The sequence below is a fragment of the Mugil cephalus genome, chromosome 15 (genome assembly GCF_022458985.1).
Source record: "Mugil cephalus isolate CIBA_MC_2020 chromosome 15, CIBA_Mcephalus_1.1, whole genome shotgun sequence".
Lineage (NCBI taxonomy): Eukaryota > Metazoa > Chordata > Actinopteri > Mugiliformes > Mugilidae > Mugil > Mugil cephalus.
This window is the reverse complement of record NC_061784.1, coordinates 7,115,502-7,132,763: the sequence shown is the minus strand read 5'-3', so window position 1 is coordinate 7,132,763 and position 17,262 is coordinate 7,115,502.

Here is a 17,262-nt window from a genome sequence, read left to right as displayed (position 1 = left end):
TCCCAGTCAGAGTATTACTCCTCCTTTTTCTAAGTGCACCTTTGTGCAATAATAATAGGTGCTTAGCAAGTGCTCGTTCCTAATTATCATACAGTGTGAGCTCTCTTTTGTCATAATTTCTTTTTAGAAATGAGTGGCAGCTGGTTTCATGTCTATTACACTGTGATTCATTAATGAGTAATTACAGGCCATAAGTTCAACTTTGGTTTGGTTCACTCCAGTAATATGATTGCTTTTGTTATTCAATCCAGGCATCACAGCAGGTCTCCGCTGTTGTAAACTTATTTATTTTTTAAGTCAGTGCCAGTACAATGCAAATTAATCTGATGTGTACCACCGTCGGACTTCTCTGTTCTGTGCCCCGAATAAACACAAGTTATATTTTACTGTTTGCAGTACTGTGGTGAGAAGTTGGAAAACCAGTACATTAAAATGGCAACGGTAGCAAGTCCCAAGGTTAGAAACCCACTGGCTCCTCCTGAAACTCTGCTGGAGTCATGAAGAAACCTGAAGAGAATATGAAAGCAGATTGATTTGTTCCAAGAACTAATTTGGAGGATGTTTTTACCAAAACTTGTAAAAGATGAAGATTGACTCAGGTGGCACCTCTTCAGCTAATTCTTCCATTGCCAGCTCAGTCAGTCAACGCAGCAATTACATGAACTAAGAAACACACTCGAACCCAAAGGCCTTCGCAGAATATCGTTGCCTCTGTTTACCTCAGGGCGCTCCTGTTTAGATTTCTCCCACACTGATGAAACATCTGTCCCTCGCATGAAAAACAATGGAAATATTCCAAATCTGAATGAGATAATCTAGCCGAGACACGTTAATTGTGCAGCCCTTTAAAAGACTTACAAATGCAACGACACAATAAAACAAAATAATGTAACAGGAGTTTTTTTTTGCTTGTATTGTGCAGCCTCCAGGGGCCCACCAATAAGCTTTGTGCCTTTCATCTGATTCTAAAGGACTGAGCAGCTTTTTAAACCTTAAATCCCCCGATAGGAGAGGATGATAATCTCACATTCAGTGCTTCCCACGCTCTATCATCACTCCTTGATACAAAAAAACAATTGCAGTGTGATACCATCTGTATAAGACTGTTTAAGTGAAAAAAAAAAAAATCTAATAGTGCTGTCGATGAGCACAGTTGTCATAGCAGAGTAACTAATGTGGATACCAGATTGCTATCATATCTGCCGATGGTTTCCCCTCACTTATCTCCAGCTCCTTCTTATCTAAGTCCCACAGAGGCTTTCTGTCGCTTGTATTCTGTCCCAGCAACACTCGAGGATATTGGGAAAGGAAAGTGTAAGATAGCTTGAAGTTGGCCAACTAGTCTTTTGACATTTGATTTGACATGCTCTGTGGTCCCTGCCAGTCTGCTGTAGGAGCGTTTGTCAGAGGGTCCTGCCTCACTGTTGTGCGACTAAATCCTGCACGAGAAAGTGCAAATCAGAGATTTAGCCAGAAATAGAACGTTGGCTGAATTCAATACGGCACTGTGGTCAGATAAAACAGAAAAAAATATTAATAAATGTGTTCGGTGGAGCATGATCTGTGGATATCCGCGTGCACCGTGTGACCTTAGACCTGGGACAGGAGGTGGGAGGAGATGCGCAGCTGCCCCGAAAGAAAACATTCAAAAAGCTTTCTGTAAATCAATAAAACTGACCACATGGACAGGAAGGGCTTTTCTCCTCGCTTGCAGACGCGGCTAAGACATCCAGCAGTTAAGAGCCTGACTCCGAGGTCCACAGTTCAACAGCATAACTTGTGTTTACAGAGGCTAAGTGGTAATATCCCCCTCTTAGCCTCCGCAGAGGAGGAATAGTCATGAAGAGGGTCAACAGCCGTGCCATGTTCAAATAAAGAACCCCCCCACCACCACCACCCCCCAGTCGCCGTGTTAAAGAATACAGAGGTATGCGCTCATCGTTTCCCTCCTCCTCCTTCCCCGACTTCTCCTCAACACCAACATGAACGCACGCTGTTTATTTTTAGCATTTTATTCCCACACCCACAAGTCTCATCTGCAAAAGCTGAGAAACACATTGGAAAATAATGACTCACTTTAATAAGGCACATACGGCATTTATTTACTCAAATATGGGTTCTTGGCACCGGCTGCGAAGTTATTGAAAAGAACAAGAGTGGAAAAAGTGAACGCAGAGAAACGCCGTTGCGCTGCGGCAGCGGGGGCCGCGAGGTTTGTCTGAAATACGTGAGTGTGAGATCCAATAAGAGAGCGTCTTCGGCTGATGCTCTCCTGATGGGGATCAGCACTTCAGTAACTGTCGCTGCGAGAAGAAAAGTGAAAGTGGGTAAATGACTCCACAGGCCAGCTTCGGTTTTTGACTCAGTTCCACAAATGGAATAAAAAGAGCCTTTCTGCGGGGCTGTTACCCTAAATAAAGGAAGAACGGCTGCCCGCTGATGAAGCTGCATCAATCACACAGTGGATCCGACTTGAACTGCAAAATAAGATATAATGAAACACACTGTTGCTTGGTTTGAGGCTGGACGTATTTTTATTAGTGGTTTATTATAACACAGCGTGCTACAGTGTCTTTTATTCAGGCATTGCATTCCACTTATGATCACCATCAGTGCCGCTCAGGCTTACAGAGAAATGAGACATGTAGATAAGAGGCACAGAAATAACGCACCTGTGCAAGTCACAATAAGGGCATTTCATTTTTAGGGTTTAAGGTATTTCTCTAGCGTGGAAAAACTTTCTGTTGGAAATTAAGAAACCAGACGACTGTGGTGTTTTTGTGGTGTTAAATGCAGCCTCTGCAGATGGGCTCACAGCACAGACAAAGCACCGAACACCGAGAGTGGCAAATGTGCAAAGAATACACAGAGCAGATCTGTGTTATACTTCTTATCTACAGGAGGTCACATTGTTCAATCATTTCTGCCATCTGTCTAGCTCCCAGACACACACCCTGCCAGAACACAAGAATACTACAGAACAAATGGCATACATCTCAAGAGGCTTACAGTTCAAAGCGGCATCCAAACAATGTTTACTCGCAGTGTGAAAAATTGCCATTACAAGAGAACCGGTCTATTCTTCTCGATTCCCACGAAATACGCCGTGCACCTTTAAAGTGCACAATGCTGTTCAGGAACTCCTTGTGGAAACCTGATTATAAATTAATGAATGAAATGAAATATCTGCGATTGATGGCTGGCGGTGCGAGCTGGAGGCCTTCGGGTCCGGTAACTGTTGCTGGGATGGTTTGATCTCGGTCATTAATCTGACAGAGCGGGTTGGACAAATTTAACGAAGCTACACGCAAACAAGCGGCTTCTGGACTGAAGCAGAAAAGCTCAAGCTGCTGTTTTACGCCAATATTTAGTGGACACGACTCAGACTTGTCCAAATCCTGAACGGGGGACCTCCCTTGCCCCTCCCACCTTCAGACAGAAGCACGGAAACGCCAGGAGCGGCGAGGACGCGGAGCAGGTAGCTCGCTGCCGTCACGATTTCCATGCGAACAAGCCGAGCTGGAGCGTGTATAGGCCCGCTGAGCGACGGCTCAGCTGGTTCAAACCTGAGGTGCTCCAAAACCAAAACAGCCGTGTCCTGTTATCTTTGCAGGTCAACAGCTCTTTGGAGCGTGAATAAAATAGACGTGAGGGATGGATAAACTTTCTTTGTCGGCTGACACCTGCTCAAATCCAACCGTACGGTTTTCTTTGTGACAGGCGCGGTTGCGCTACAACGCGAGTCCCTTCAGAGCGACGTCAAACAGTGTTATTCAGAGGCAGTTAGGCAAAGAGCGGCTCTTTGTTGAGTCACTTCTGTAGTTAAATAGTGCGAGGTGCTTGTCAGCTCGGTTGCCGCAACAATGCCTTGCCTCTCTATCTGGGGTGAAGTCTGGCCGAGGTTAGTGCCATGTTCCCTCCCTTGATGGAGCTGAGGGTTAGTTGTTCGGGCGCTGCCCCTGTGCACACAGGAACATTCCAGGCACACAAATAAAGCCGTGGCTGTGCCTTTTGTTGCAGTGCTGACTAGACAAGAGCCTTTCTGCAGGGCTGCTGCCTTTAAAAAGATGAAGTCGTGCAGCCCCGCTGGTAAATGATCTGACACACTTTTTACCACTGCAGTCTTTTCACGAGCCCTTGTTGTGGGGCTGTCGTTGTTATTCCCCCTCACTATCTCTGCCTTCTCGGTTCCTTCATCATCGGTTCCCCCTCCCTCCCCGCTTTCATACAGTTTTGCACACACATTGCAAGCATAGGGAGAAAAGGTGTCCCCCCCCCCTCCCGCCCCACCACCACCACCTCTTCTGTAAGCAGGCTCCCACCCTGCAGAACCAGCATGGGATTAATAAATTCAATGTGAATTGAGAGCTAATGAAATGTGCGCCCCCCCCCCCCCCCCCCTCCCCAACCTTTCCCTCCTGTCTGCCAGCCACCGGGATGAAGGCTGAGCAGAGAACTCCTTGAGATCAGGCAGGGGGGAGAAGGAGAGAATGAGATCATTGTCACAATTAAACCATTAAAAGCAGCAGTCAGCAAAACCATAAAACCGGCCCGCTGTCAGGAGGCTGACCTGGGTGACTGGCTACAACATGCCCGGCATTCCTCTCTGACACGCCGCTTTGTCATTTTCTTTGCAGTGGCACTGAGGAGCGGGGCGGCATTCACACTGTGTCGGGGCGTGGCAATTATTCAAGGTTCGCAAAGGAGGCCCCTATGTAAAATAAATAGGAGATAAAAACTTTGAAACAACGCAGATTGTGGAATCTTCTACCGTAAAGACGGACGCGGTGGCCACGGAAAATACCTATAGGTTTGCAGTTTTCTCACCGTCCATATGGACTGCTGATGCAATTAGATCAGGGAGAGAGGGAGAGACGGAGAGAGAGGGAGCTAGAAGGGAGTTCAACTCAAGGGCATGGTGAGTGGCATGGAGTAGGGTGTCTGAAGGGCTGTTGATGCACTGGAGGCTCTTGTGCAGCAGCACCAGCCATGTTTTGAATTAGAGCAGCCCAGGCCCCTAATTGCTTAATTGGAGGCTGTGTGTGGGATGGAGGAGGCTCCAGAGCCCGTGTGTTCTCCCCTCCCAGTCAGCTGATTGATATAGAGGCCCGTTAACCACCCAGAAGGCTTCCAGTAATCATGATAGGATCTGATTGCCCCATCAGCAGCACCCCTAACTTGCATGCCCCCCCACCCCCGCCCCTCCGCCCCTCCATCCACCAACCTCAGCTTCCTGCATTGAGCCCATTACATTAGTTGATGACGCTGAAAAAAATTGCAACACTTGCAGAAATGCGTAAATTAAAGTGGAGCTGTGACTGATGGGCATTTCCAAACAACAGATGTGAGACGCGGCGAAGCTTGTTGGAGTCGCTTAACAAGTGAGGTCCGAGTCTCGATTCAATTTCCAGCTCATAAGTGTCAAGGTCTGAGATACGGTGTGGCTGCAAAGTCGCCTCACCGGCAGACGGGGAAACGAGCGGGATCATGTATAATTGTTGCCTTGCAAACATTTAGAAAATTATTATTATTATTATTATTTTATTTTTACAATAAAATGCATGGCCAAAGTGTCTTCTACATCAGGACGTCATGGGATTAGTTGTAACATGTTATAAATATATCTTTAATTAACTTAATTAACTCTTTAATCACTCACATTTAAATTTTGTCATGTCCGATACATGTCGTTAGCCTAATAGCATAACTGGGTCTTTTTCAGGACAAGGACCCCAAACTGATGAAGATTAAAGAGATTAAATTACTACCTACTATATGTGTCCTATATTAAATTCAGCCTTGAGCCATTTATAAATGTACACTATAACTATCATCATGTTGCATTCAATATTAAGCTATTCAAATGTATACACAGGTTCAAATATTTACTTCCTTATTTCAACCATGTGCACCAGTAGGGTGGCCGTGCAACTGTCGTAAAAACGACATACCTAACTGGTGTGTTACCAGATAAAGAAAATAATTGACAGATTCGAGTTTTAACTTTAAACATAGCTTACTAAATGTAGCAGGGGGCAGTGAATCACCAAGCCATTTTGACCTCAGTAGTTGTCTGATGGGAGCGAGCCGCAATGTTAGCTTCTCTTCTGCTAATATTGCAGCGTGCCTCTGGGATTTCACCGGGGGACTGAACAGGCTCTCAGTCAACTGCAGCGAACCTGACACAGTCAGTGTAATATGCAGCCTTGTGATTTGCTCCATGTCACCCTTTACTAAAATGTGTGTATTGTTGTCATGTTAATGTGTATTTAAAGAAATTTAAATTTGTGATGGAATATATATATAGAAAATGTCTAATCAATCAAAGATTTTGTGACCCCCCTGCACTTTACTGTTACAATATCAATAAAAATACCAATGTGCTTACAAAGAATTGTTCTTGTTTTCCAATATTCAAATATGACTTAGGCGATTGTGCTATTAGGCTAATTAGTCTAGTTATTTTCCACAAGAGACAAGATAAATTCCTCAGTTGTTTTTCACACTTTTCTTCTTACGAGGTGTCGTAGCAGAGTAGCTTTCTTCAAGGTGTGTGGAGGAGAGAAGACAGAGTCAAAACTCCAGCAACACTTATTGTGAAACACACGGTTTATGCATAAGATGTAACAAACCTAATTATAATGTTACTCCCAAAGGTTCCTCCAGCAGTTAGCCGAGTCCCATTATGTGTGACATTTGAAAAGGCTATTACATCTAAGTTAATGGTATATTAATAAAATCTAACATAAATTCAGAGACCATTTTGTAAATTAAGAATGAATTTCGAATACACAAGCTCTGCAACCATTAAATGGTGAATTAACTGTAGGAATAATGTTTCTCTGCTGGTTGCGCAGACTGCTTTAACAGACCGTAGCTTTGAAGGCACCGCCACCAAGTTCTAGCCACACACAAAAAGTACTAAAAATATCTATATACAGTTTATGTATAGTTTAAAAAAAAAAAAAAAAAAAGATCATTTACTCAGGATTGTGAAGTTCATGTAAATATCATCTATGCATTCATCTGCAGGGAAATGCACAAAAACACACAACCAGAGATCGGGCAGAGCACACTCGTCAATATTTTATGGGACTTTGGTCAATATTCATGAGCAAGGTTTATTTGAACATACTAGTTCCTGGTCAATAAGTTTACCAAGTGCAGCATCCAAGGTCTCTGTAAATAGTTCCAACAGAGAATACAGACGGATACAGTATCCTCCTCTGCCCAGTGATCAATAGACGGAGCACACTAAATCTGCTCTGGATTCAAGGAGCTGCATGACTAAATACAGCCGACAGTCTGGTGAGTGCTGTAACGCACATTTTTATTAATGCTGTGTACATGCCATTACTTGCTCAGTGTAAGCCGAGCTGCGAGTAAGATACAGGGTGTAAACTGCCAAGAGGACATCCTTCAGGGCTGTCAATAGACACCGGGTTGCTCGGCGTGCACGTGCGCATAACGTGCACGTGCGTACACGCGTGAGGTTGGAATCATTATTCACGGCGCAATGTGCCATAAATACTCCCCGGTAACGCGGTGCGCTCACGTCGCAACGGGAACACTTGCTCCACACTCATGCATTTATGCATGTTTGCATCTGCGCCTTGTGTCTACTGTGTAGAGTGTCTTGTTCTGAGAGGCAGTGCGGTTGGCATGATGTGTGCAATCAGCTTGAACCGTTTCCTGCACTAACTGGAAGTTACCACACATGAGCTCAGAATTTACTGTCTGATATTACTTTTATGAGAAACTAGAGTCTTACTTGATGAAGGGTGAATTCATTTCAGTGCATGGATCCAAATTGCCAGCCTTGATCAGGGTAACTCGCAACGTATGGGCGAATAAGAGGAGCATGAAAATTGCAGTTCATCTTAGAAATACTTATCTAAAGCCTCATGATCTCCAGACACTTGTCTGCATATTGAATGAGGTATGTGTAACTTACCATTTTGTCAGTTTGTCTGCAGCTGTGAAAAGCCTGTGTCCCTACTGTAAGTGATATGATTCAGTGTTAAATGTTAATGTTTTTTTTTGTGTGTGTTGTTTTTTTTAACATACTCTACTTGTGAACAACTGAAAGAGAGCGTTTCGGCTGAGGGCATTTGGTTTGCAAATCAGATTTGCCCTTACATGTCTGAACGCTTTCATGATACCACTTACAAAGCTCGGCAAGAGCGCAGCTGGCTGAGCTCTCTTCATTATCATCATCGGGGCTCTGACTGAACCTCTGCCGCACAAACTCAAGGCTGCTCAGTCTGTTGACTGCAGCAAGTTTAAATTCCCACAACAGGTGGAGCAGACAAGAACAGTACGTTTACTGGAGCCATAGTGTAATAGATGACAGATGATAAGACTTTGCCGTAATCTCTTTGTGTTCATATTGATTAGAGATAAACATCTGCCAGGTAGCAGCAGCCAAACAGGCTCTGTGTTCATGTGGTTCTGAGGACATATTAAACCCTTTTATTGCACTCTTGGCACCCCCACCCACTGCCCACATACACAATGCGCACACAATTTGCTCCGGCCTTTTCTCTCTGATTCACGGCGGTGTGTGACCTGATGAGTCAGAGCAGGCCTCAGTAAAGCACGACTGTGGGGCGGGAGTCCGTTAACGTCTGTGCCACTCTCTGGCGTTTTAAACCGTACAGCAACTGCATGACAAGACATCTTCCTCTAGTTACGCAAAGCCTCTTCGGTGCACAGTCTGCTGCAAAACATGAGTATGTAAGATAAACATTTACTCCTTTTCCTTAGAGCTTGTTTGATCTTAGAAACCATCCCCTGGATGTTTAATCATAGCGTTGCATAAACTGTTTCTGATGATGGAGATAAAACCATAATCACAGGCTTTGATACGCAACCTTCCAAATTATCTCTTGGCAGACGTGTGGTAGGCATGAGGGTAAAGAGGCACCGCAGTTCTCTGGTGAAACCATTCTCATGACTGCCGGCAGCAAGATAAATAATTCTAAAACAATGAGAGAAGTTTACAACTTTTGAGTGGTTAAACCAAGTGCGCCAAGAATATTTGATTTATTGAGATTAATGAGAATCATCGGTGTTTTAAAGACTACAAATATATATAGCTGCACTTAATTGGTAACTTTGCCTTTGTTAAAACAGCCATAGTAAACTGAATTATTACATTTTAGTATGAACTATTAAATACACTGACTAGCCACAACATTGTGACCACTGACGGGAGAAGTAAATAACATCGATCATCCTGTGACAATTCAGTGTTCTGCTGGGAACGTTTGGACCTGGCATTCATTCATGTGGATGTTACTAAGACGTGTACCACCCACCTAGACCAGACCAGACCAGGCATCCCCACCCCATAGCAATGACACTCCTTGACAGCAGCAGTCATCCCCAGCAGGATGCAGGAGGCCCGTGACCATTCTCTGATGAAACAGAGAGGCACAAGGGAGACCTACACAATATTAGGTCATAGGTCATAATGTTATGCCTGATCGGTGTATATTTCAGTATGAAAAAACAACAGCTGAACAGTAAACTGATGCTGACTGACAGATAACCATGTCATTACACTGCGCTGACTTCAAATTCGTCAGACCAACAGAGTCATTTCAGTTTACGATGTCAGTGTTACATCACACACCAGAAACACAATCGATTGGAAAATCAGCTAAAGAAGCTGGTCATTCTGATCAAAAATAGGTTTTATACAACATCTGGGGTGAATCATCAGAACGCCTCACTAAAGCTATTTAAGGCATCATTTAATTGTACATTTCAAGTGCGGGGGGGGGGGGGGGGGGGGGGGGGGGGGTTATCGCAGACCTTGTGAGATCGGATCAAGAGGGAGGAGGAAAGCTTCTCTCAGTCAGAGTCTGTGGATGCTACGATGCTATTTCCATGTTTTTCAAGGTAAATAGTCTCGGCAGGGTATCATACAAGCTGGTGTGAGCTCGAGCTGAGATTCAGAAAGGTCTTGCTGCTCTGAGCTCACAATTAACCCTTTCCACAACAGGAACTGCCCTTGAGTGCAAATTTAATAACCCTCACTGGCCTTTCCGCCCCCTTGTGAGAAGATAGGGAGCAAGAAGCACAGTACAGGTTTAAGACAAACCACCACTGCAATGATTAATTCTCTCTAGCACTTGTTATTTATTTATCTTTTTAACCCTGTGACTGGCATTGTAACCGCACAGTTGATCTTTTTTGTAGTAAAAGACAATAAAATGCTTAATTTGTCATTATGTACCCATTTTCTAATCATTCAATTTGTAAAATACACAAATTTTCCCATGTGTAATTACATTATTTATACAAATATCTAATCTGTGGCTATATATGATGACCATGGCTCAAAAATAGACGTCATACAGCTTCAGTATTTATATTGTACGAATCTGTACAATTGTGTGAACATTTTAATAATACGTCATAATACTGCTACTAATCTAGATTAAAAATGAATGATATTTAATCGCGATTAATCGCATTTCTTAGCGTGGAAGTCAAAGGGTTAATGTCCCAGCTTTTACCAGCTCCTTCTGAGACATGTTCAAGTAGAAAACATACTGGAGAGTGCAATATAATTCCAAAAAGCATCAGTATGTGTGCATTTTAACATCGGTTAAACCATTAGGCGGTACACTTCACTTCCCGAAGGAAAAAGCAGCAAGAACCTCAGAAGACCAGAGTGGGTGTAAATAATTTAGAGAAAATGGTCCTAGCCTTCTATAATGACATTTTTACGCCAAGTGGACATTTTCTTACAATCTTGCATGTAATCATTTCTAAACTGACCTGGGACCTGAAATCAACTCACGCCGCAGAGTAAAATCTTTTCCAGATTGCACAATTGGAAATAAAAGAACTCCAGACAGTAATAAACCATCTCATATTTAAGTTTGAAGCACACTCCCTTGCTCCAAAGGCCTGGAATCATTTTCATATCTGTAACATGTAATACATTTGGTGCACATACTGAATTCAAATGACACCTGCCAGTCGGCAATTCATTCCCATCGTCACCAGTATGTATGAGGTCTTCTCTAGAGGAAAGGTACTTTCGGTCATGGAAAATTAGCTCTGAGTGGTACAAAAGGTAAAAGGTTTATGATTATCTGCTTTTCTCTGAAGTCCAGTTTGCAGTATTATACTAAACCACAACACGCATTCAGCAACCGGTCTATCTAAGTTTGATGCCGCCTCACTCGCTTTTCCTCCCGTGACTACTGTCTCCTGTCATTCTGTTGCGTCTGCTGGCTCTAGCCTTAGGTAACAGGCAGAAGACTCTCTTCAAGTGCCTGTGGATGCTCGATAAGATGAAAGATATGGCCAAGAAAAGAGTGGGACTGACTCCAATGACTTTTCTGGATGTGACTCTGTTCATACTTCTGTCCTCATGAGGACCAAATGTTCCTTCCTCCTCTGTGAGATGTCATTATGCTCATTTTAAGTGCATTAAAACAAGTCTTTGTATTATTTATTTATTTTGTTCCAGAAAGCAAACTTTAATGACCCTGCACTGCAGCAATATCAGCGTGGTTTAGAGTGAAGTGTCTCTACAACTTGACAATTAGATGAACACACTAAAACACTGATGATAAACATAATACCAGCAATAGGATAGTTGGTTACTAAAATAAAGTCTTCTGCTCTCTTCTGCCTTCTGCGCTATTATGACAAATGCTTTAAGAGAAGTGTATTTTCTGTACATCCTCTCCAACCTCCGTGGCTGTTGAATAATAATGCAAAATTACGAATGTAGAAGCTCGTTTCGGGATTAACCCCAAATCTGTGAATGATGTCTGCAAACGCCATTTGAAGCTGTGGCCTCATAAATGCTGCTGTCGCAAGTCATCCAAGCGGCTCTGTGCTGTATGAACAGGTAAATGAACACACACACACACACACACACACACACACACACACACACACACACACACACACACACACACACACACACACACACACACACACACACACACCAAGAGCCTCTATGGAAACAGACTTGACTGCTGAGCCCACGAGTTCAACTCCGGATGCTATAATTAGACTGCGTTATTAATCAGTGTTAGCCGTGTAGCTATGTGTAATCTTAGCTGTCACACATGCTCCACTTCTTGCACCGGAACAACAGATTGAATTTTGACAGTGGCGGGGAAAAGAGAAATCTGATGAGGGCGCGTTTGGTTGACAACGCTCCCATTCATATTCCAGCTTCTCTGTCCTTGTTTACTTTCTGAATATTTAACACGCACACATTTGATCAGAGCCGCATTAACTGGATCGCAGGCTCGGCTTTTCCCCCTAGACAGCTTCTCCTGCCTTTGTTTCTCACTCTTGTCAAACATGTTCTCCCATCTCGGCCTGTGTGTCTCTCTTTCTTTGTGTCTGTCTCCCTCTTTCCAGCCCCCCCTCCCTGTACAGCTCGGAGAATACCAATTGAATGTCAGTTGCGGGGAGTGTGTGTGTGTGTTTAGATTTCTGCTGAAAGAAATACATATTTAATGACAAATCTGCAATGGTGTCTCTTTCAACCTCACCCATCCAGCCAGGCTCACCCACCACCTCTCTGGGGATAATGTCCCCCTCTCTATCCCTCCATCACTGAGACAAAGGGTAAAAAATAAATAAAATAAAAAAACTCATGCACTTGCATGTTTATAAGGCTTTAGCGGCAGTTAGGCTCACAACATGCAGGAACATATGTCCGGGCTAAATTAGATTTGCTGTATGGCTTTATTTATTTATTTGCCTCTCAACAACTGATTAGTCTCCCATGGCCCCGGAGTTTCATGCTAGACTTAGCATTTCAATTCAGCACACATCTAGCCTTATCCCGGAGCCAAATAAGTGTCTGTCTCCAGTGGGAGTTTCAGCCCACAAGAGCGGAACCACTTCTGTGAATGGTGGAGGGGTGCGTGAGCAAGGACGGAGGGGGTTTAAGGAAAGGAAGGGGAGGGGGGGTAAAAAAAAAAAAAAAAAGGCATGGAACGCTCACTCGTGAAAATGAAAAATGACAACGAGTTATCGCTGCGAGGGGAACGAGATCTTGCGCCGTGGACGCAATTACGACGGGTGAACTGGACGACGCGCAGTACTCTTCCCTTCAGCGTGAGCTCCAGGCAGCTGGAGAGGCAGCAGGACCCTTTTCTTCTTCTTCTTCTTCCTCCACTGTTCTCCACCACACAGGCCCACGAGCAGCAGCAGCAGCAGCACAGTCACTGAGGGGGTTGAGGGAGCTGAGGGGGGCTATTTGTAACAAGAAAACACCTTACCAGTACATCTTAATGACAGGTGACAAATGAGCCTCAAGTTCGGCTGGGTTATTCCCTGTTCATAAATCAGGGCAAACTGCAGACAGGGGTGTATGTGAGAAGATTGGTTTACTCACTGCTCCAGAACAAACCTAAATGACACCAATGAAGCAAGCAATCTAGATCACAGATGTAGGCAGGCGGACGCAGAATTCTGCCCGCGAGCACTTTGTCACGCCAGCGGCAGCTCACCTTTTCGAACCCCTGTCCACGGCACGTCCAAGTGAAACGCGCCACCTAACCACTTAAATATTCTAATCATCGCGGGGAATGAAACAGCAGCCATCACGAGTTCAGGCTTCTGCCTAAACTCCTGAAGTGTGATCGTGGGAACTCGAGCTACCCAAGAGGGAGCCCTTCCTTTAATCTCCATGTTTATTATAGAATCCAGGATTGTGGACACGTGGAACACACCTATATAATACGTTAGGGCTAAAAGCTCTAGGAAAAAAAAGAAAAAAGCTTGCTTGTGATTTAAGGCCTTTTCATTTGGCCATCTATCCTCCCAGAGTCCCATTTTTACTCCTCTCTTGTCCTCTTACTCCAGGCAGTGTTGGAATAGACGGATGCTTTTTGCCGGACTTTTCATTTGCCAGTGAGCTTGGCACAGGAATAATTACCTGTCTCTATGATCAATTACCTGATTATTCACCAGAGATGCACAAGATGTCTGAAGAGCAGAGCCTGGGCCTGAGCCGTGGTGGAGGACGGGGCTGCTGCACCGTCTGCACACACGCAACGTAAAAAAAAACAAAAAAACAGAGGCACACATGTATGCTAAGCAGGTACACACACTCTATATAGATACCACACGCACACACTCACAGGATCACATTCTCTTTATGTTCTGCGGCTGACAGAGTCAAGGACACGCTGACTGGTGGGCCGCTGAAAACACGAGGAATCCATTAAGAACAATCCCGACACACATCGCGGCCGGAGAGCGTCCCAGCGCGGGGCAAAATAATCTAACTAAACTGCCTTGTTACGATGAGAGATGTTTACCTGGGGGTAATACATGGGAAGAGAATAAGCTGTAAAAGGGAAGCGCTGGACGTTGTAATGTGATATTCAGATATCATCCCCATGGTCTGAACAAACACTGGAGCCAGGTCATCATCCCGTTTTGCGAGGCCCCTGCAGCAGCAGCAGCACGCGTGACGTACAGCTTGACCTCTAAATACCACTTAAACACGAGTGCAGCAGCCTCCCGATCTACAACCACGAGCGACGCGGATGGAATCACCACAACGCCTCCTCCACCCACCGCCGTGTCGCGTCTAATCCTGCGCACGGGCTCGTGTGATGCCTGGTCGTGCAGCGACCTTGTGTGAACACCACTAAAGAGGAATATGTGTCCGTGAGCTGTGCATATATTCATCTTCTGTGTGGTATGGGACACACAACACATTCCTTTTCTCTCAACCGAAAGTTAAATTCACCATGAGCTGCTTTCAGTAGTTGCCTCCTTTTTAATAAGGAGTCAACAAAATAAGCCATTATATTCCATTCAGCTCCTTGCTCAATAATAACAGTGTTTGAAAGGAAAATCTAATAAATAAAGGTAAACATGATTTTTTTTTTTTTTTTACTCACAGAACGTCTGCAGTCTACTTCCTCATTTAGGGCAAAAAGATCTTTGGCAGACATGCAGACTTTTACTGTACGTGAGTCGACTTGGGCCGGCAGTGCGGGCGGATTCCTTTCACCTCTTCTCATTTCTTCTTTTCCTTACATGGCTTAATTTGTCATTCCCCTGTCCGCTTTTCCATTTCTCTCCAATTCCTTTTTCACTTTGGTTTTGTACTGCGCGCCAGTCTATAATATTCTGCCCTACAGTATTAGACGCAAAGGTATGAAAGAATTTAGATCAAATCCGTGTGTCGCGTTAATCTGTAGGCATGGGCCTTGCGTGCGTTGGGTCGTTTGAGGGGCACAGTGTCGTAAATCATTGCCACCGGAATAAAAACTAAGAACTCCAGAAAGAGAACAACATGTTCTGAATTTAATGGAAAACTGAGAAAGAAAATGTTGTTGAGCCAAGCTGAAAAATTTCACATCCTCTATATGTGGCAGCTGTCTTTACTGTTTGACTCTTGTCTGCTCCTAAACAATCTGGCCCCTCATCTGTTTTACAGAGGGCGCACCCACAGATCTGCCACTCGTTTCATCAGATTCAGACTCGCACTTGCTGAATGGCTGCATAAAAGTCCAGATACGGTAGCCTTCTGATATGAACCTTGACAAAAACTCGCAAAAATCTAAATTGGTTCGTTTTCATATACTTTACCGAACAAGCTGTGCGACCGATAAAGTCTTTCCATCGTAAGTCGGCATCAGTGCCGCTTCTTTACGTGCGAGCGCATAAAGTCGGGCGATGTAGCGACTGCCAGGTGGTATTATGTCAGAGCCGCTTTATTGGATTGGCCTCTACATTCTCATTTGCTCTTATTATGCTGTCCAGTCGCTGCACATGTGCATGCACCATTACACTGTGTATAACTCGCTCAAACACATACGAACAGGAATCAGTTCCCCGGGAGTCAGCTCTTTCACTCGGAGAAAATAACAAAATCTTTCCAATCAATTTACTCCATTTTAGCCAGTAATGAAGATTGGCAGGCTTGAAGACAGCAGCTGCCTCCCAGCCACTGCTGAAGCAACAAAAAAAAAAAACCACAAGGTCTGAGCGGGGAAGGTAGAGTGGTGTTCACAAGTCGAGGAGGAGCTGGCCGACTACGGCAGCGCCCCGCTTTGATTCACTGCGCTCGCTCCACAGCAGGTAACTCGCAGTGTGCTGGAGTTGAATTAATGCGCCACGCATCCAGATTCCTAAAAAGAATTACTAAAAATTAATTAATTATTTTAAGCCTCTCATATGCGCGCACCGAGTAAAAAAAAAAAAAAGTCAAACGCAGTCAGTCATTCCTTGCGTCTTGCAGCTTGGCAAGTCAGTCACACACAGACAAAGCTGTGCTCAGGGGCAATCAAAGCTATGAATAGCTCTGGTTAGTACACACACACACACGCAGAGTGAAAAACCTTGAAGCCGGCTGCTTTCATGAGACGCACGCCCTGAGTGGCAGGAAAACACAAATACTATTCTACAGTGCTTTCTTCTCCTGCAGCAGACGCCACATTAACATAATACAGCCTGCTTGGATTCCTGCGTCTCCGCACAATTATGGCTCCCCATTTAGACTCGTCTGCTAGTCAATAAATCCACGGAAGCGAGTCACAGCCGCTCTCACTGGCTCATAGATATGCAGGAGTTATGATCCAGAGGTCCTCTTATTTCCCTCCGCGGGAGAAGCCATTGACCTTTTCCAGTCGCCGCATGTGTCAGCGCAAACAACAACAAAGCTTGGCAGAGGGGCACTGCGGCCCAGAAGCCCATCATCATTCAGATTACATACAGGAGGCGGATCACAGGGAAACGCACGGCGCGAGGACGACTGGCACTGGTGTCGTCGACGCGAAGAATATAGAAGCGGCGGAGCCGAATGGGTTATTAGAGGGATGTTAAGCTGGGATGTCTTTGAATGAGCAAACACTACAACAACTACACATTTTTTTTTTTTTTACTGCAAGGAGCAGCAGCGGCGGCCTATAGGCGAAAGTTTCAGAGGCAAAAGGTTGCCAGCTCAATTTGGAGGACCTGCTTGGGGGGGGGTAGTTTAGAAAAGAGGATAAATAATACTCTTTGGTCTCTAAGAAAATGTGTTTAATGTGCGCCAAGGCAAGACTTCAAACACTGAGGCTCATTCGCCAAGCAGTGAGCTTCCAAGAACGTTTCACCAGAGGAGGAACCAAACGACTCCAGTCATGTCACTAATAAACACCGAGCTTGTGAAGTATAATGTTGTGTACTTTAGTTCGTCATTCACACCATGAAAAAACATGAAGGAACGAGATGCAGTACTCAGGTCTTGGCACTACAGAAAGTAATAGT